Raw genomic sequence first — 22134 nt, 5'->3', positions numbered from 1 at the left:
GAGAAGACGGCGTCGGACAGAAAAAGGGTGAGAGATTTATCAAGGGGGGAAACCACAGACGAGACAATCGCGCAGAAAAAGCAAACTGCTGCTCTGGCTTACGTGACAGATTAACAGCTTGTGTATGTGCTTGTGTTCAAGGCTGGAGTATTTAGTGAGCACTGATCACAGTGATGACGTGTTTGTGGGGGGGGGGGTGATGATGACTTTTTCTAGCGATCATTAAAAGACAAGAGAAGCGCACACAATCGCGCACACAAAGTCACTTTAGCGAGGTTTTCAGGGCCAAATATACACCACCTCTTCTCCCCCACCCGCCCACCCTCTCCCCTCCCTTCCCTCGGCCCTCCTGGTCCCGGCCAGGACAACAACCTTTTTTTACGAGTGCAACTTTACGACGCTATTTACAAATGTGATTACAAGTTGTGGCATTCGGAGCCCAGGCGCTCTGAAATATGATGAACACACGTCAACGTTCGCCCTTGGAATTGCTTCCAGGTTTCGGGGAACTTATTTGGTACAAACCTGCATGTGCGAGGAAATCAAACACGCGCACACACACACACACACACAAACCGACTCATGCATCTACCCAGACACTATTTCATGTAACGACCTAGGTATGTGGTAGATTAGCCAAGTTTTTTTTTTGTTGTTGTTGCCTAGGGTTTCAAGAAGTGTGTGTCATAACTAAATCACTCATTCCTTCTTTTACTGGAGCAGGTAAAGAACTTAAGAAAGAGAGAGATTCATTAAAGCTTAGACCAAGAACGGAAATTATAATAAACACTGTTTTTTGGTGTGCATCTGCAGCCATTACCTCGTTTATGAAGCGGTTACGTAAACAGCATTTCTCCTGAACAGCGGATCCTCCTGATCCGGGCACTAGTCCGGGCACATCCGGTTGCGTACATTTTACCGCAGAAGAAGAAGAACGTCCGTTGTGGAGGTGTTTCGCTTGCGACAGTGTCTTCTGACTCTGGGTCTGAAAACGGGTCAAAGGCGTAAAAGGGACTGCGGCGGGGACTCGTGACGAAGCCATTTTTAAACACTGTTAAAACAATGTTTTGATAATGACTCGCAGTGCATCCTCCGTTCCAGAGGGGGGAGCTGCGCTTCTGAGAGCTGGTGTGCTGATTACGTCATTTCCAGGAACCTGGTCAATCACAAGACAGTTGGGAAAGCTGTCGTTGGGCTGGCCAATCACAACACAGTCTGTCTTCTGGGTGTGAGATTTCAGTCTGACGAGAGCTTCAGTGAGAAGAGATTTCTATCAGCTCGTTTCCAGCATTTAGGAGGTTTTTGACCATAAAAACAAGTTAATGTATATAAGTAGACCTCCATAACTCACATATATGTGCGATAGGACCTCTCTATGGGAGCTTTAAGGGTAAATCTTCTGTTTCATGAATCTTTACTGGATAATACTTAAAAAACTGAAGTACTACCTACAAAGACGGGAATTAATTAACGGTTTATTGATAAGGTGACGTCTCTGTAAATACAATACGCTTTGTTAAGTCTTTTAAAAAGATGAAATATAGTGAAAAAGGGGATGAATAATGTTTGTTATTACATCCATTTCTATGTGACTGTTCTTCCTGGACGGGTGGTAAAAGGTTTGACAGATCATTGATGAATGAAAATTATAAGAGCTCTCTGTGTGTGACTCCAAAGTCCCAATAATCTCCAGACTTTAAAGCTATTTTACACCATCGTACAAAATAAATTACACACCAACCATGAGTTATAAAAGTATATATATGCAGTTCTTTGAAAAGAGGATCTGCAACTAATTTTGATCAGAGAAATTTGACGTAGTATTGGAAATCAAAAGGAAGCAGTTCAAGTTTTTCCGACGTCTACGGATCCAAAAAGGCTTTTGTCATTTGCTTCACATCACGTCCTTAATTTCCTTAATGGAATAAAAAAAAGTGCCAAATTTAATTTACAAGATAAATGTACGATTGCAAGTGACTGTGGAGCAAAATGTGGGTTGGACAGAAGAACATTTGTCACCGCACCAGAGAGCTGTAGAAAGTTTAGGTAATCAACTGAAATGATGACTGTGTTTTCTATTTGCACACGTATCTAAAACCAATGTAAAAAACGATGGACGGCGCACAGTTGAGCAGTCGGATATAATATTAAGTGAGATAACTACCATCCTATTTCTGTTGTGTTTAGTGAGGCAAAGTTTCAATCATCAAAGTTTGTGCCAGAGCAGAAAACCAGGCCAAGACCTTGACGCTTGAAAAACAGCCAAATTAAACAATGTTAACTGTAACCACTGCTTTTTTTTTTCCATTTCGATGGCAAGCTCAAACCACTCATACTTCCATTACCAAACAGCTCATTTATCATTTAATGACTCCACTGTTACAATTTAAAACAAAGTGGGGAGAAATGCAGCTCGCAGAGAGAGAGAGAGAGAGAGAGAGAGAGAGAGAAACACACATGCCCGGTCATCACTGTGAAACGCTTGACCGTGAGATCTACGAGCTTCTCCTCCAGCAACCATTTTTACAGCTTTCATAACCTTGTACCCAGCTGGTCTGGCTGCACAAGTTCTGCTTACTGCTGCGGCGGAAAATCTACCCTGTGTGTATTCCTAAGGTGGAGTGGTGATATTGAACATTTTACAGGTCTTATCTCACTCAAAATCCCCCCGGCTCTCCACCTTCTTTCGTCCGTATTCCGTCCTGCAAAAACGCACAGTCTGCGAGTTTCTACTGTGAGCTCAAACAGAGCTGTTTTGCTTACAGACTAAACAAAAACAGTTTAAGAGGGGAACCTTTTGTGTGCCAGCATCGCGTTAGAGAGCGAACAAGACAAATAAAGAGTGAAGGTGCAGGTATCTGGATAAGTGTGTGTATATGTATACGTGTGTGTGTGTGTGTGTGTGTCTAACTCCAGGCACGGATCTGTGTTTCCTGAAGCCCAACACACCGCAGTTTGATGTTGTGCCATGAATGGGCTCAGCGCATTAATTACAACCACCTGTGAGCATGTGTGTGTGTGTGTGAGAGGGAAAGGGAGAAGAGTGACTGTATATGATCATGAAAAAAAAAAAAAAGCAACCTGCTGTTTCCACTCTGTCTGCACACATACACACACACACACACACACACACACACACACACACACACACACGTGTGAGCAGAAAAAAATAACGTAGCATCATAAGAGCATCATAGAAGGAAGAGGTGCTGTTTTTCACTCTTGAGTTAACCTTGTGTGTGAATGCATGTGTGTGTGTGTGTGTGTGTGTGTGTGAGTGTGTGTGTCTGGTATGTGTCAGACCTGTTCATTCAGCTTGACCTTGGCCATATCTCACAGCCAGACAACTCCAGCTGTGAGTAAGCCACTCATTAGGCCAGGGATCAGAATCTGACAACATTTAAACAGAAAATAAACGCACTTGATTCGTCTCAACTTCGACAACAATCGTCCGACTTGTATTCGAAAAAATGAAAAATTCCACACATGAAAAGGCTTCACTACACTCTAGTTGGCACAGAAAGTGTGAAGCGTGTGAGGAGTAAAGACTCCGACCGGCAAGTGTTTGAGGTTAACTGACCCGACCTGACCTTAGTTGCAGTAAATCAAACATGTTTGAATTTCTTCAGCCGACTCTGGACGCAATGGGGGCAGTGTCTGCTGATTACAGACCCAAATGCAAACATGCCAATGACAAAGAGTAGGTGGAACGCAGTAGGAAGTAGCGGGAATATCAAAACTTTCGCCACTTGGTCTCTCTCGTCAGTGTTCGATGCGTTCAGTTGGTTTGACAAATATTGTGATGCCTCAACAGGTACAGTCTGTTAAATGTGTGATCACCAGTGTTTCAGTCGTCGTAAAAGAAATCAGTGAGGGAGTGTGTGCTCCGAGTCTTTTCAAAATCAGTAACGACTGTGAAAGTCGTGCAGCATAACGTGAAACGTGAAAGATTATTACAAAATCTGCAGTATTGCACATATGTCCGCCACGTCATTTTATGTGGCCTGCGAGTGATTAATTGGTCTTAAAAATCTGTGTTAAAATAGGTCTATGCTGCTTTAAGGCGTGTGTTGACCATAAACTACATTTCCCACAATGCATGCCGATTGCGTTACCCGCAAAGTGACGACATCACCATCACGGACCGGGTTACATCTATAATGCATCATATTTGTAACTTGAATAAGTAATAAATACTGAAAGTTATATAGCAATATGTTACGGAGTAGTTATTTATATAAATATTGTATTTTATTTTACATTATATTTGGTTACATTTAGTTACATTTATTCTCTATGACACATATTCATTCTCACATCTGGCCCTTTGAGGGTAACAATTATGCTGATGTGGTCTTCAGTGAAAATGAGTTTGACACCCCTGCCTTAGTGCATCAGGGAGCTATGGTGGCCTGAGCATCGCAAAAAGTATATTGTGCTTCTTTATTTGCATGTTTAGCATCCAGACTTTTAAAAAATTACAACGCAATTATACATATATACATTGGTATGGTTTTTATCAATTTCTGCCAATACCTTCATAAATGGACCTTTAATTGTTTCTCACTAAATTAGGTTGAATGTCAGAAGCAGTGGTGTGTGTGGGATAAATAATCAGGACAACAAGTGACTAATTGTGAGATCAGTCACAAAGCCACACACGACACTACACACACACACACACACACACACACACTGCCCGTCTAGTGAAAAGCAGGCAATTTTATGGTGAAAGTAGAATCGCAGAGCAAACATCTGGCGTTCCCCTGGTTTACTCGTCAACACAAAAAAAAGAAGAAGTTGTAAAGCACATATGGCTGAAGAAGAAGAAGAAGAAAAAAAGCCAGGCAGTAGTCAAGAGTGTTGAATAACGGACAAAAAGCCACAGAGAACAGAAAAGCCCCTGAAGTTCCCAGTTCCCTTTTCCAGGTAACTAAATTAAGCCAGCAGAGCAGAGTCCTGGCTAAAAGTGCTCAGTAATAAAATCTGTTCCAGGAAGTAAAATCCACACCCCAAAGGATGAAAATACTTCCAGACCCCGAAGCGATGCAACTTCCATAGATGTTTTATAGGGCTGAATTACCACATCCTTTTAGAAATAAATTACTTCATATTTCTGAGCTGTCAGCCGACACTTCAGCAGAATCGACTCTATCATGACAAGCTACTTACACAGCAGCTGTACAGATTACAGGGAGATTACAGCCTCATTGATGACCAGATTTAAGAGTCATTATTCATTATTGAGTGGGACCATTTAAATCAATGCCAATCAGCATCACTTGCAGTTACCACCTGTCATTAATGTAAGACTTTGCAAGATCTTCAACATCCTTTGTCCAATATAGTCCCTATCCCTCGTCGGCACATGACCAAACCATCTCAACCTTGACTCTCTTACTACATCTCCAACTTGAGCTGTCCGTCAAATATTCTCACGAGTAATCCTGTCCGTCCTGGTCACTGCAAATGAAACCCCTCGGCATCTTCCGCTCTACCATCTCCAGCTCCAGCGCCTCCTGTCTTTTAAACTGTGCCACTGTCTCCAAGCCCTACATCATAGCAGATCTCACTACCATCTTGCACACTCTTAGAAATAGGGTCCTTCTACAAAGGCTGAGGTTCTACCTTGAACCATTTGAAAAACCCTTTCACAAAGAAAGGGGTTTTCAAGGGTTCTTGGTAACACTAATGGTCCCAGTAAGAACCATTTTGATGCAGAGAACCCTTTAAAACCCCTTTCCTGAATAAAGGGTTTGAAAAAAAGGTTCTTGGTGGAACCCTCCAAAAGGGTTCCAGGTGGAGCCAGAAAGGGTTCTCCTATGAGGACAAGCCGAAGAACCTTATATGGTTCTACTGTCCATTGCTTTGGATGGCTGACCTCAAGTATTCAAAAACCATCCAACACAATGGACAGTGTAATACCTTTATCACTTCCAAATATTCATATGGTATTAAATATTAAAGAAAATACTTCTAAAGTCAATTGAGATACATCTAGTTTACTACAGGACAACATTAAACATTAAACATGTAATCAATAAAATTAGCCAATGCTGCATGAAACTGTATTGAAGTGTCCTCAAGGTGTTAAGAAACTAAATCCTCATCTATATTTCTATTGCTGACCCCGGCCCTTAACCTCTCTGCAGGAAGCCAAAAGAGAAGACAGGTTCCTGCTGGACTTCAATAAATTACCACACAGCTTTTTGACTTAGGTAGGTAAACTGATTTTCATTTGGTGGAAACTGAAGATTTTTTTGTATGTACCGCTGTTTGTCAGCTCTGCAGAGGCCTCCATTTTGAACCACCATGTTTTTACGATAGCCTACTTCTAACTGAAAGCTACTTAGTTGGAATGGAAATGTGAGTTGAGGCATATTCAGCTGGACGTTGAGGTGATTCAATCTTCTCGATTTGAATCCAACTACACTGATCGACAAGCCACGTTTTTTATGTGTCATCCATGCGTGCGGATCCATTTTCGAGCAGAGTTACTCACCGATCCATCTGTGATGTATTTTCAGACAATGCGGCCAGGCACGAGCCACTTACCCTCAGTGGTCAGGTTTAGGTTAAATTCAAGGCCTGGGTTTGGTTAGGACCCGAAAAAATGTTGAGAAAAACAACAGTGAGGAAAACACATCAAGGAACCTCGCGAGTCCTCCCGCTCCGAACATGGACTCTGTCAGAGCGTAAAATATCAACAGAGCGATGAAATAACATACAGACATGAGGCATGAGTGGTTTCACTCACTCATAAACGTCACACAGTGATGGGGGTTTATGAGTTCTGAAAACACAGTAAGGGATCGAGTTTTTGGTTGTGTGAGTGAGCGAGTTTGTTGTTTGAGGTATAAAACGTAAGGTAGCCGAGCTCCCATCAGCTTTTCCATATGCGCACGCATGTGTGTGTGTGTGTGCGCCTGTGAAAGTACATTCATCTCTGCGTCTACGCCGCGTGTGCCGATTTATGTCGCTGTTTTACATCACTGTTCGCACTTCAGCGATGGAGCAGCAGGGTCAAGCACGCAACACGGACTGAGATTTCCCCTAAAATGGAGACAATAGCTATGAGCAGCGCACAGGAATCTGGCCGCCTACAGCCTCCATTGTTGACCTGCCAGATGGAGACGTAATGGAGGTGATCTGCTGAAGGACAGAAATGATTGTGAGGAATCGTTGAGTTACTTCATGTCTGTTGCTCACGGAAAGTGGAAACAGTGCATTTGTAAAAAAAAAAAAAGTATGCAAGTAATTTACTTATATAGCACAAAGTGCTTTACAAAAATAGCGTATCAATATGTCTAAATCAATTTTATGCCAAAACAAAGCTAAAGAGGTTAGAAAACTTTTTTGAAAACGACCACAATTTTAACCTCACATGAAACAACATCTTTATGTGTGAGCCACAGGTAGTGATCATCATCATCATCATCATCATCATCATCAGAAACGAGCCAAACATCCTGAGACAATTACAGCATCCATGTCTGATTACAAAGAAAAACACACACACACGGAATAAGACAAACAACAAATATCAAGGAGGAGAATCCACACAAGGGCCACGCGGCGACGTAATGACTAAAAGTGCTCGCTGTATCGCACCTTTGCATTTGGCTCCAGTGGCCATATCCTCATGTGGAGGATAAAGCGTTATACAATGAATGAATGAATGAATGAGAATCCACACTAATATGACAAATGTCCATGATGAAAACCATGTTTCTGCAACACACTGACACTGTGCTGACAATCTGTGGGGGGGGGTTCACTGCCCACTTTATCATGAAGTCACTCTCCCGCGCACCTGTCCACCATGTGTGCATTCGACCACGTTCGACTTAAAAAAACCCTGTTTTTCTCAAACTGGGGGGCCCCGGCCAGTGGAGGAGTCCTGGAGTTATGGGAAAAGGTGGGTGGGGGGGGGGTGAAGCCAAGTATGAATGATGGCTATGGACTGCTGGGCAAAGCACGGACAGCACTGTCAGACGAACGCAAAGCACAATCTATACCAAATGTCACAACAACCGGAATGAATAAAGTCAAAGAGAATATGATGAGGCGTATCTTGCCTGCAGCTTCACCAGCAGTACAGCTGCGCTTAATGAAGAGACACCACAGCGTGCTATTTGTCTTCTTCTGACAGTTTGAAGCTGAGAAGATACAACTTTCAGAAGATTTCACATCCAACATTTTTTTTTTACCGTATTAATACGATTTCAGCTTCAAAGCGATGAAGCCACAGCCAGCAAACTGGAGTCTGCACCTCTGGCCAAACTCTTTCTAACGCGTCAATGCTTATTGACAAGATAAGAGACACTGTCTTGCTTTAGCAGAAGGTTGAAGTGATGAACAGTAATAATGAGTGCTTATTTATAGGCATGAGATGATACGATACTCAAGTGTTGGTAATGGTTCAACACTGGTTAAAATCACTGGAATGGATATCAGAAAAAGCATTTTAACTTAGTGATGTTGTGGCTTTATATCTCTGTTATGACTAGTTGTACAAGCATGAATGTAAAACAGCTAAATTGGGCTAATATTAGTACTGATAGACACTCATGGTTGTGATAGCTCTATTGGCCTTGGACACAAAAACAGCTTTGGTCATCGTGCCATCCCTACTTATTTATGAAATACATATTTCAGACATTTTCAGGGAGGATTTTGCTTTCTTGCAAACATGTAACTACAGTATTTTGAAAGAACCTTATCTAAAATGGTCCGAATGTGCAACGGCTGAGAAACGGTGCGTCTGCGAGTGCTTTTTAAAGCGTGCTTCGCTCAAAGCCAGGAGTATGATACACCGAGTCCCAAGCTGAACGATGTAATGACAGCCATAACTGCTACAGTAAACTACATCAAAACAAGATCCATCAGAGCGCCGGTTTTTTTTTCCACGCTGTGTGAGGAGAAAGGATCCGGTGTCCACAGCTGTTTTGTTTCACAGCGAGCACCGATGGCTGTCAAAGTGGGAAGGTTTCATCCAAAGTGGTTGAATTGTGTGGGGATGAGATCAGAATGGTCTCAGAGGACCAGGATAATGCACTTGCCCACAAGTTTGACCAGAACAACATCCTCATGACACTTGGATAGCCCAGTGACATGATTCAGATACAACATCTGCATCTTTAAGTGCACTGACACACACCATCCACGGCTGGCTGCCGAAATCTCATCATTCTCGAAAGATAAAAAACAGGAGTGACGGAGGGGGGGGGGATATGGACTCATTTGAAAGCCTCACATCATTCATCAGGGTCAACAAGCAGCTGAAGACAGATTCCACGTATGAAAACACAACTAGGCCTCACAAAAGCATTTCCAGAGGTATTTCCCAGTGTGGTATTCTGCAAACTATGAATGAAACCATATGACCATGCACTGCAAAAGAAGAACAGGTCATCGATGTCATCTCTGATTCAACAAAGAAGATGTATTGGAGTTGGTAAAAAGAAAATACAGCGCTGTGCTCCATGAAGTACGCTAAGCCACGTCTAAGGCGATTTTCCGTCTATAACGGACAAAGTTTGTCCGATGCCGATCCTATTAGCGCGACACATACATGGATGCGGGGAATGACGATCGCCTGCCAAGGCAAATTATGTTTAATCACTCGCTGAATGCGAGCAGCGCAGGATGTGACGCACACCGAGATCAATCATGTGGTCTGTCGAGCATTTGAGGTCATGGGTTGATGTTACTGGCACACCGTTCTTACGCTCAGCGCTGGACTTCCGGCTCGCTGACACCCAGGCGGACTCGCTTTTGTTGAGCAGCTTATAAACGTCATGTCCAACATCATGAAGTGATTCAGAAAATGTGCAAAGACAAATGCACACTCATCCAAACTAAATAAACACTGAATGCCGGGCAGGATCGACAGAACTTAAAATAGCCAAAAAAAAAAAAAAAAAAGTGTCTGCACACCAGTGGTTGCTCCAAACAAAAGTCTTTATTACCAATGAGGAGACCTTTCCTCTCTGAAAGACAGCTTGGGCCCAAAATATCACTGGGTTGACATCATAAAATACCTGTTCGTATTTAGCCAATGACAGCTAAGTAGGTGTTGTTTGAGGCTGCAAATCTTCTGGCCAAATTCACCAAACTACTACTACAAACTACACCTACTTACTTAGGCCCTTTGACCCTGTCGGAGCATAGACCAACGAAGATATTCCTCCATTGGACTCGTCTCTGGGCCTTCTTTCTTAGGTTATGCCAGTTGTTGCTTATATTCCTCTTCAGTGTCCCTTCTCAGGTGTTTTAGGCCTTCCTCTCTTTCGTCTAACCCTTCAGATTCCAGGTTAGGGCCTGGTGTGTGATGCTGGATGGTGTGTGCCCTATCCAGGACCATTTCCTCTTGAGGATCTGGCTTCCCAACCAGGTTTGTATCGCTAAAGGATACAAATGGGAAGCAATCCATAGAATGGAAGTAATCAGGAGACAAATCCAAATCCATGGGGCGGTAGGACGTAGTTTGCAGGTTCTTCTAAGATGCTAATGTGGAAGTAAACATATACTGAATAGCCACAACGGAGCAACCCGGGTGGTTGTAAATAAGTCGCTTTGAATGCAAGTTGCTCCATTAACTCCTTAAACATAATATAATCTCTTTTGTTAGTGTGTTGTTAAGTGCCACCTGCTGGCCTTGTTTGTCATGGACATAATAAAACCATCAGGCTTTGAATCGGCCAATTTTAAAAGACTCCTAACACATGGGACGAAGCTGCTCCCAAATCTGATCCATCCACCTTGTTTTTCTGAATGCATAATCTGTAAGTGTACGTGTTTGTCAGACTCAAATATTATTTGTTGTCACAATTTAGTTGTTTGGATGACAAATGTTAGCAGTACGAAGACAGAGGTCAAGACGCTTATTAAGACTCATTTGTGAAACAGATTTAACGTGTTAAGATTCATGCTGATATGATTATGTCTTTGTGCTGTTTTACAGATTTACACCGTTTCCATTACAGACTTTAAGCCAATTCCTTTATTGGTTCATCATGGGAGCGTATTTAGATCACTGCCAAGCTTTGTCCGTAAGATGGGAGGTCTGAGGGAAAATGACAATGCTTCTCACTTGATTTAAGTATCACTGAACATTTTCCTGAGGAGTTTAAGGTCAATTTTGTAAAATTATCTTCTCGTTTAGAGGAAATTAGATAATAAAGAACGGCACATGCACTGTAAGTGGACACCGGTGTGATTGACACTTGGAATAGTCCAGTAGCAGCCTGGTTGCAGGTGACATATGTTAACTTCAGTTTGCAAAACATGGTGCAGGCCAAAATTGCAAATCTTGAGGGTTCAAATTCAGACTCAACTCAATCAGCGATAACACAATAAGACAGAAAGAAACAAGATATAGTTTAAGAAAAAAGAAAAAAACCGGTATGCTTGATACAAAATTACATGTGATATATTCATTTTACCTTCAAAAACCATTCTTTATGATATAATTAGCACAGTCCAAGTACTGCCTCTGTGCCATGTGAAGGTCCACCGCTCACCAGGAGTGCAGAAGTGACAGTAATTCTTTAAGGATGACGGATGCTGAAGGGATTCACTAATGTGCATGTGGCTGTTATATATCATTGGCGAACCGCCGCGCTGTTGTCTTAGAAAGCAAAGATGTTTGGTTAAAACGCGAGAGAATAAATCCTCGCCGAACACTCAGAAGAGCCTCAGGCTGTGAGGTTTAATGAAGAAAGCAACAGCTGTGTCAATACTGTGAATACGTGTGAATGAACATAAACAGCGTGTACGTATACATTTGTGTTTAACGTATGTGGTTTTTCATCTCGGTTTTTATTTAAAGGGACACTGTGTAGTATTTATGGGTTTATATAACCCAAAATCCACTCTTTTATACATATTATGTGCTCCTGCATTGTCTAGTCGCTGTATAATTGTTTTTGTTTCATTTTCGTAGTGTTTCAAAAAGTCATGTAAAATAACATGGTCGCGGGCCGCTGTTGCATAGCCACTGTTGGCAGCGAGATGCCATGTTTCTACCGGAGCCTGTAAGGACAAACGCGAGAGGACAAATCAAGCGTCACTTTACTTGTAGCGGAAGTCCCGCCTCCTCTCTCTCCGCTCGCCCTCTCCCTCGCCTCACGAACCTCATCTGCTGACACGGAGAAAGACGACGAGGACGACATTTGACCGGCTGAGGATACCGTAGTGCTCAGGGAAGGGAGGGGGTGAGCAGAGGAGCAGTTCTTTGTTGTAAATTTCAGCCTCTCCTCTAGATGGCACTATAAACTACTTACTTCACCTTTAATTTATATGCATGAGTGTCCGTCTTACCATCTCTGGGCCTGTTGGTGTTTTTGAATGCGTGTGTCATTAAGTGCGTTTATGTGAATGAGCAATGTCTGAGGGCGAATGCTTACGTGGACTCAATGTGTAAAAATGGGCCTACACTTCAATTTGTGACCTAATTTTTGCTAAATTTATTGACAGTTCCCATTTACAAATTAAGTGTATGTAATAAATCTAAAGCAACTGGCCATAAAATCCATCTAAATCTAATACGTCACAGAGACTCAGGAATAATATTCATATAACGTACTGAACTCACCAATAACAACAGTACAGACAAAATATTTGCATTAAACAAATATTTTTGCAGACTGCAAATCATGTTTACGTTTTGAAATCATGTTTCATCGCAGTCAGTGGAGTCTCAGCTGCCGAGCAACCACGTGTTGCCAGTTACGTCTGAGCTACAATGGCGGAGAAAACGAAACCTAAAAGTATTTTGAATTTGAGTGTAGTAACCGTTTTTGGCCACATTCTTACATATGGCGCCTTTAAATCTCAAGAAATCCTGAATTGTGCAGTGTATCTACTGTATGTGTTCTCCCTGCCTCATGCCACATTATCTTTAGCATCCAGGTACATTTGTGTGTGTGTTATTATTGTACCTTTCTATGTGTGTGTGTGAGCGTGTGTTTGTGTGCGCGTTCGTCCAGCTGCTGCGTGTGTGTAACTCTAGTAAACATCAAGGCAGAGCTTCGCTTTACCGATTTAATGAATCTCTCACATCCATCGCCACGCGCCGACTTTGAAACACATACCGCCAGCCATCGGCCCGGGCACTTTGAACTCGCAATCATTCTCTCCGTCGCGCCCACCCTGCTCTTCCCTGTATCAAATTATGCTCCGGTTAAATAGCTACTCATTAGTATTTTTGGTCGTTTTTCTCCCCATTTGACCTCCGTCTCATTTTACATTCCCAAATTCATTTTTGGCCATATGTACAATCACCAGCTGCTGTGGTGTCACGTGAGCTGGATCCAGAACATGTACAGTATATTTTTCATTTCATTATAGTTCATTCTACTAACTTACTCATTTTCTTCATGGTTCATTTTGTACTCCAGGTTTTGCTGATTTGCACCATGCCAGTAAACACAATGGCAAGATAAATCATATCATTCATGAAGGATCCTAACTCACTATTCTCAAGAAAATGATATAAAAAACTATTAGCGGCTTCTATGTGACCTGCGAGTTGCTGCTCTGCTCAGTACCGGGTGCTAAACTCCACTGTGATCCCTGCTGGAATGTAAGAGAGGCCTTAAAATAAGTCACACTTCAAAGCAACTACTGAACCTCTTTAGCCGAAGTCTGTCAGATGCAAAGTGCACAAGCATGTGCGTGACCTTTCTTGATTTGCACATGCATGCATGTACGACTGTTTTTGCGCCGTATGTGCACTTAAATGCCCTGTTGTGTGAGCACTGAAAGTGTGTGTGCGTGCACGTGCGTGTGCTGTTGCACTTCAAAGACGCTGGCACGCTCTGCTGAGTGAGGCTACACGCTGACAGACCGTCTTTGATGAACAACTATTTACAACAATGTAAAACTAACCCTCCTGTCACGATGCCCCCGCTGCACGGCCCTTCCAACATATGACTCACCTCGATGCCAGCTTTTTGTTCGACTCACACTCATTTGCGTTACTCAGAGCTGTTTTTTGGATTAATCAGAGTGTGACTTTTATCTTCACACTAAGGGGATTGTCAGTTTCTGCTTACTCACTCCCAATAGTCAGCGCTTAGTCCGCTCCAAGTTTAGACTCTAGAGACTGGTGCTACATCCAGACTACTCCATTTTTTTTTTATTACAAAATGGATCATTTCTGCTCCAGATACACCTGTTGTCCACACTACGCCTGCATTTAAGAGCCATAAAAAAATGGAACATGCCTAATTTTTAATTGAAATGTACCATGGAAGGACAAAAACAAAGACTTTTGGAAACAATTGCCGTGTTCCCATCATGTACGGTATGGTGCGGGTTGTACCTGTCCTTGGTAGATAAATATATATACATAGCGTGGCGTCGTACCAAAGACAAAGACCAATGACATCAAACGCAAGAATAGACTGCAGGTGTTTGCCTCAACTTACACCGATCGCAAAAGACTTGATGTATCTCTGTCGTCCAATCAGCTGAATCTCTTGGGTGGAGCTGGTCTAACTCCACCATGACCCTACTGCACCATTTGACTCTGGTACCCCAAGGGAAGGGTGCTGAAAATGGAATGGTTGGGGCTGGTTATTTTGGTCCTATTCCTCATGGAAAACACAAAAGAACGTGCCGTACCAAAACAAACCGTTTCATTTGCTGGGAACACGGCTAACGACACACTGTGACGCATTCGCTTCCTCTATTTGGCCCACAGTCGCTCATTCGACACGCTCGTGTCACATGACTGCCAGTGTAGAGCGGAACGTGGAAAAGTCAGAGGATGATGGTGTACTTGGACTGGCAGGACTCCCAGTCAAGCTTTTCATGCGCTTTGTCAACTTTATACTCCTGAGTGATACTAAAGACTAACTCCTTATCCTTATCAATTTGTTGCTTTTCTTCATTCCTGCAGAGCAACATTTTTGGTCGTCTTGTCTTCCGATTGGTCCCCAGTTACGGTAACACTGCCACATGTTGACTTTGTGGTTCGTGTAGAAAAAGATGTTTCAAGGAAGTAGAAAATCTCAGTACAAAAATACCCACCTACATATGGACTAGGCCTGTGTAACATGACGTATCGGGCCAGTTGTTTGCGACACGTCTGTGTGGTGGATAAATGGGAAACACATTCTGCTGTTGTGACTTCTTCGCAAATCCAGAGTTATCTACCACTTGAGTGAACTTCCCACCCATTAAGGCTTTTCATCGCGCTCGGATTCATTCAGAAATGCACTTCTAAAATTGTGGCATTCAGGACCACACATGCCCACGGTCTCTGAAGGATTCAAAATCGGAAAAAGAAAAAAAAAAAAACGTGGTGTTACAGTAGGAGGAGAAGAGTCCTTGTGGGCTGACAAGGTTTTAACTCTGCGGCTTGTTCTCATCGTTTTACGACATGTCTGACAGCATCTACACACCCTCCTCTCTCCCTTTCCTTTCTTCTTACTTCTGTTTCCACTTGTTGTGAGGGCTTCGGTCTTTGGGCAACGACCAAAAGGACACACTCTGCTTGTCACGGCGGCTTTAATCTGACAAATTTTGGCATGAAGCGCTCCCGACTGCGATCAAAGCGACGCTCGCACACAGGAAAATTGTCCAAGGATGTCAGCCTTGACTGAAAGTGAGAACAATCTCACAATAGCTCAAGAACCTCCTCCGCAGTTGCAAAGGATTCAAAAGGCCTCTCTGTGTGCGTTAGACACAGAAAACACAAAGAGCAGATACAGATCTTGAATTTACAAACGAAGAAAATGCAAAAAGAGTCGGGGACAGAGGAATGTAATGAGGGAATTATGGTCACGGCCGCAGATTATTTGTGTATGTGTATCACTTTTCAGCATGCTGTCACACTGATCAAACTTCAGGCTGATAGCAGAGGCGCCACACAACCATCTATGTGTTTGTCTAAGAACCTTGGGGAAAACTACACACACACACACACACACACACACACATGTACACCTTATCGAGACAACAAAGCGAAAACATATTGTGCATGCGTTTAGGTGAAATATAATGCAATGGAATGTTGTGGCGTTATGCGAGTGACGACATGCACACATTTCTTTTCAAGTGCTTTTAATATAAAGAGTATTATGGATAATTTAGATAATTTCCCTTGTCTGTCGCTAGTTCTTGTTGTTTGTTCGTCTTGCGTCTATGTTTAAATGTTTACAAAAACAAGTGATAAAGCATTTTTTTTTTTTTTTTATCAAACTTCCTGGAGATGTGATATGATCCGGTGGAAGCTGTAAAAAACCAGTTTAGTCTACCCGTCTGCTGCACGGCAAGAAAACACTGAATACGACGAGTCTTATCAAAAGCAGATAAAACCCCAGGCTTTGGGGATGCATAGCTGAAACTGTGATAAACCCTTTTGATAAGTTGAACAAGTTTTTCCATGCCTGCTGTTTTTCGTTGTTTTTGTTGCCTTTATTGTCTCTCGATGCGAGCGTTTTTTTTTTTTTTTTTTTTCTTCCACGACTTCCCACCTGCTCGTCCTCGGGAAATTAAGCCAGATGTAAATGCAGCAATCTGAAGAGCGACAAAGGCCGAGCGGAGGGGGGGCGGACGGGTGGAATCTTAGCATAACTCGCTCTTCACGTCATCATTAAGACATCAAAGCGGCTGCAGCAGAAGATACAGGGCCTTTCGGGCGCTGACACAAAATGCATTCTCGGGGGAAAGAAGGGTAACAAATGAGAGGAGAGAAAAGAAAGGCGAGTGTGGGGGGGGAGGAGGAGGAGGAGGGACGTTGCGTGCCGAAGAACCAGTCTTTGGCTTTGATGACCGCACAAGAGTGAAGCGGCGAAAAAAAAAAGGAGACAAAAGTTTCTAAAACTTCAAAAGAAACCTTTTTGTAGCGCAGGTCCGCTCTCTCTTTTCTCCTTGATTTTTTTCTCTCTCTCCCTCCTCTCTTCAAACATGTTCGCTGCTAATTGCCAGACGCTGTCCTGCCCTTCGTAGGCACTCAACTCCTCCCAGGTCTATTCAGTTTTTTTTTGGGGGGGGGGGGGGGGGGCGGTGGCTAATAATGCACCCTGAGTGGGACAATGGAGCCTGCAGGGCCAGCGACAAAATCCCAGCCCTAATGAGAAAAGACTCCTTCAGCGAACAAGCAGTTCTGTCAATGGACAGGCCGATTATGGAGGGGGGGGGGTGGGGGGTGTCAGCCTGTGTGACGACTGGGTTTGTTTTTCCTTAACTCTGTTTAAGTTTTAGATTAAGTTATGTTGTAAGAAGAATCAAGTAGTAAAGAAGCACAAAAGAAAAACTACTGTATTAAATATAAAAAAAGAACAAATGTGGGGGGAAAGTGTGTGTATGCATGTGTGTGTGTGTGTGTGTGTGTGCTGGTACCTCCTGAGGGTAACAATAGTGAACAGGACTAATCCTCCAGACCGTATAATAGCTACTAAGCTGTCTATTCAGACGTGCACAGCTCCCCTGCTAACTGCTGTGATCAGACACGAATACTCGCCCTCACCCATTCACACCTCCTCTCCCTCCTTCCTTTGCATCTGTATTTTCTTAGTAGCAGATTTAAGTGACATTTTAGGCATTTAAGTGACCTTTAAGAGAGATCTATCTATCTATCTATCTATCTATCTATCTATCTATCTATCTATCTATCTATCTATCTATCTATCTATCTATCTATCTATCTATCTATCTATCTATCTATCTATCTATCTATCTATCTAATCCACCAGTTTTTCTTGGTGGTTGTGCATCCGATGAAGTTTGCTTCTTCAGCTGTGCACCTGTGTCTCCTCCTTTCTTAATCCCCTCTCCTCTCTGCTTCAGCTCCGTCCACCTGCCAATCATTTTTTTGTTTTGTTTTGTGTTGTGTTGCGAGTGTTTGCACTGATGAGGTTGCGGAGAGGTTAACCCCTCTGCTGTGAGAACGTCGTCGGGAGTTGTTGGGTGTTATGCCGAGAGGGTACGCTGAAGAAGCTCGTCTCCTTTCAGCTGAAGGTGGAGCGAGGCTGTGAAGATGTGGTGGGTGGTTTGTTAAGTGGTGGTGGTGGTGGGAGGGGTGCAGGACTCGGGAACCCACTTTAAGAGCAGTGAGTGTCTCTTTGAGAGGATTTGTTGGCGTCTCTGAAGTTCCTCTACTTCAGCATTGCCTTACTCGGTCTCTATGTTTACATTACATTAGAGAGAAACACATTATTGTGTTAATCTGACTAAACCCAGACTTAAATTGGACTAAATTGAATTTTTTGCACCAACGGACACAAGAGATGCGAGTCGAGCTACTACATGTATACATTGAGTTGGACCAGAGCAGGACTCAAGCTGACCAGGGGTCTCCCAGGTGTGCATGTGCCAGTTCCCACTAGAGCTTGGATACCTGAGCTAAACTCGCCAGGTTGGGCTGAGTTCGCACAAAAATCCATAAATGATATTTGGACTTGGGTCGTGTTCAGTCACGTCAACTGGCAAAGTCTTTCCAAGAGTAAAATAGGATAAATTCAATTTACATACTGTATTTTTTAAAATTGCTTTATCAAAAACACAATGTAAACATTTAATACATAAATAGAATAAGGTGAAACTAATAAAGTAAGTAGAGTGATGAGTGAACACAGCACAAAGACTAGTAAAACCACTATGACTGGATTATGTCAGTCAGTGATGACCACCACTGTTACTTTGCTTACTCCATTTTGTGCCTCCCTCATTATCATCAATATATCTATCTGCAGTTTCCTCCTCGACCCCTTTCGTCTTCTCCTGCTTCCCCTTCTCTGTCATTGCCTTCCCCTCGTCTTTTTTTTGTTACTGTTGGACTGAGAAGTTCGGCCTTAATTACATTAAACAAACTGAGAAACCGAGATGCCCACATCGTCAAATATTCAGTTTCCCACACATTGGTTCTTGGATTTCAGGACGGCGCGCGCAAAACGATATGAATAACAGCGCACACAAAAAAGAGAGCCGTGTTAAATTCTTGCTACATTTGGATCTTATTATAATTATATTATTTTAAAATCGGAGGATGCCAACTCTGTCAAAAACACACACACACACACCAGTGTAGCTATTCTTCTTAGGACACTGCATCGGACAGCCTAAACAAAACTTTATCCATAACCACAATTCAAATATCAGCCATCAACTTCCTCAGAAATGAGGTTCTGGACCAAGTTGTGGTCTCCATGAGGACTACTAGTCCTGACAACAGTCCTAAAGAGGTGATAAATACAAGAACACGCACAGAGGTACGGTTACATCTCACATTAGCTATTGGAGAGTTGCTGTGGAAAACCGGAGTGAAAAAAAACATTTGCTTCGTCGACTTAAAGAGCAGCTGGCGGATGAAGTTTGAGGCAACTTCCACCCGGAAACAGAATTCACAGAGGACGGAAGTGGAGGAAGCGACAGAGCAACTCAAGAATCGATCGACATGACTCACAGGTGAGAAACGTCAGAAGCAGACGTCGATAGTTTCCTCCGTGTCATCGTGTGACTGCGCCACGTTTGACTCGCATGACGGTACGCCAGAGTGAAAGGAAGGAAAGATTTATCGGTGAGAGGGTATGTCATTCGGGGAGGTGAGCTGCAGAGATTTCAAGGCTCAATGAGACAATAGCAATAAAACTCGACATAATCATACAAAACCCCCGACGCATCACTTGTGTTGCGTTGGATTTCCTCGTCACAGCGAGTCGCCGCTCTGGCCGCGATGACTGACAGATGGCATTTTGCATGGACAACTGAATCTAGCAGAGGGTATTTAAGAGCCATTAGGAGTCCATGAGAGCTTGACTTGGCATGGAATCAGTAGACACACACACACACTCACGCACATACGCACACATATGCCGATGTAAATGGAGCGTGAAGGCAAACGGGAGGGAGAAGAATGAGGAGCTGAAAGATGCTCAAGAGAAAAGACGACTTCTGTCAGCTGGCGGAGGAGAGGGCACACAACAGCAGGCGAGTGAGAGAAAGAGGGAATAACAGAGAGAGAAGCGAAAAAACAGATAAAGCCGTGAGAATGTGATGATCAGACTATTGTCCTTAAGACTTAAAGGTCCAGTGTGTTACATTTAGTAGAATTTATCAGCAGAAACTGAATATTCTGTCCATAAAACGTGTTTATTTACCATATTTTCTTGACAGGTGTGCTCTGTTTGTTGCAGTCTCACCATTAGATGTCACTATTTCTTACACACCGGACCTTTAAAGACACTATTCTGCAATTTTAGTTGCTATTTCAGAATATTTCACCTAAATTCCACCTACAGTAGACATTATGTTAGGTCAGAATACTCCAAACATCTTAGTCTGATTACTGCTTATCCTGAGAATGGTTTTAAGTAAAACGAAAAAAACAAGGGACGGGAAATGACATCAACCACAGAGGCTACTGGGAGCTAACAGCAGTTAGCATTTGGAAAAGTGATCATTTGCAGCCTCTAGCAGGCACATTGCCGTCATATATAACATGTATCCACTGGACAGATGAATCCTCTGAGGCTGGAAGTTTGTGTAGAACTCTGTGCTGCACTGTGGAGCCAAGAGTAGAACTTTTCGCAGACTTCGAGGCAACAATTCCAAGAATTAATCGTCTTGTGACGTCCCAAGGAGCGCGGAAGTCAACATCGCGTGTTTTATCTCCTGTACTTAGCCTGAGGAGGACCACAAAAACACGAGTGAGTCATCTTTTTTCACACTTTGGCGATGGGGAGGGCCTCCAGAGTCCCAAATATAAGTATTAACATGATTAAAAAGTTGATTTTGCATAATATGGGACCGTTAATGTATTGTATACAAAAGGAAATACAGTCATTTTGAGTGTGTCTCTGTCTCGGGAGGCTGTTTCCGCAACGTTACGGCAGATGGACGTCTCTTTATCCCTTCAGTGTTTTGGATTCACGCGTGACATGTCATCCTGTTAGGACAGATTATTCTTTTTTTTCCCCTTCTTCTTCTTCTTCTTCTTCTTCAGACTATATTGACGTGTTCAAACCGAAGCCAGGAAAAAAGCAGAAGCTTTTGCTCTTTTCTTCCGCCGTCTCGACGTTCAAGTCCATCTTCTTTCCATGTCTTTGCTGGAAGTGAAACGAGGCGGAACGAAAGGATGTGGGACAGACAGCCGTGAAATGGAGGCCGGGGGGCCCCCGAGGAGTGTGTGCAAGCTCGTACACGCATGTGCACGCGCACATTTGTACTCGATCCACATCTGCCTGTGAGGTGAGTACGCGCATGAATGAATGGTTATTCTTCTGGCTGCACGGCGCTTTTTTTTTTTGTTGATATATTAGATTTTGTGTTTTTGTCTCAACACGACTCCAAAATACTTTTTGTATAACTTTTGAAATCAGTCTCCTTTTTTATTTCATCCCCGTCTGTAAGTCTTTTGTGTTCATATCTGTGCACGCGCACGGACGCCAGCACACCACCATGTTTACATCTCCGTTCACCGCAGTGCCACCCTGATTTCCGGCGAGCCAGCTTTGTCTGTCGGGGAAGTCTGTCGTTTACTAATCTGATATGGAGCAGACTGTGGTGATAAAAACGGTAAAACAGACAAAACCTTCTCTCAACTCCCTCCTGATGTCATCATTTGGTTTTACAGCATAAATACTGTTTTTTTTTTTTTTTTTTAGACGAGTTTCATCACTTTTGGCAGTCTAAGCTGTTTTCTTTTTCTTACACTGATAAACTTAAATCAGTGTTTTCCAAACAATTTTTTACGTGTACTTGTGTAAATAAAACCTCCATATCAGCTGAGGTCAAACTACGACATTTTATTTGACTTTTTTCAAAAACAAACATATTTGGCCTGATCCTGAGTTGAACAGTCAAATCAAACCTTACCAAACATTGCAAATAAACAAGTTTTCTCTGTGTGTGCATGGATGTGCTCGGTAAATCTTAGCATGTACTGATCCACACACAAGAGGCACACAGAATCAGACCCATCAGCAGCAATAAAAACCCTCGTTTCCTGACGTCCTAATGAGGGCCAAATGCTAAAACTGAAGATTTAAAGCAAGGCTTTAATGGTGCAATAAAACGGATTTACATGGATATTTAGTATTTTTTCTATTTATCAAAATGGTAGAAAGGAAACACATGGAGGCGCATTGGTAAAACTGGTGGGATCTGATTCAAGGCCAACAC

The 22134-nt window shown here is 42.8% G+C and overlaps 1 protein-coding gene across 1 annotated transcript in view; it reads right to left on the bottom strand.

Annotated features, from left to right (window-relative positions):
* The window catches only part of fgfrl1a (fibroblast growth factor receptor like 1a), a gene marked incomplete at its 3' end in the record, with an annotated part of 87950 nt that overhangs the window by 26505 nt on the left and 39311 nt on the right, over nucleotides 1-22134 (bottom strand). The window lies entirely within an intron of this gene.

This window comes from Microchirus variegatus, assembly GCF_963457635.1.
Source record: "Microchirus variegatus genome assembly, chromosome: 6".
In the NCBI taxonomy this organism is placed as follows: Eukaryota; Metazoa; Chordata; class Actinopteri; order Pleuronectiformes; family Soleidae; genus Microchirus; species Microchirus variegatus.
This window is presented reverse-complemented; position numbering and strand designations above follow the sequence as displayed.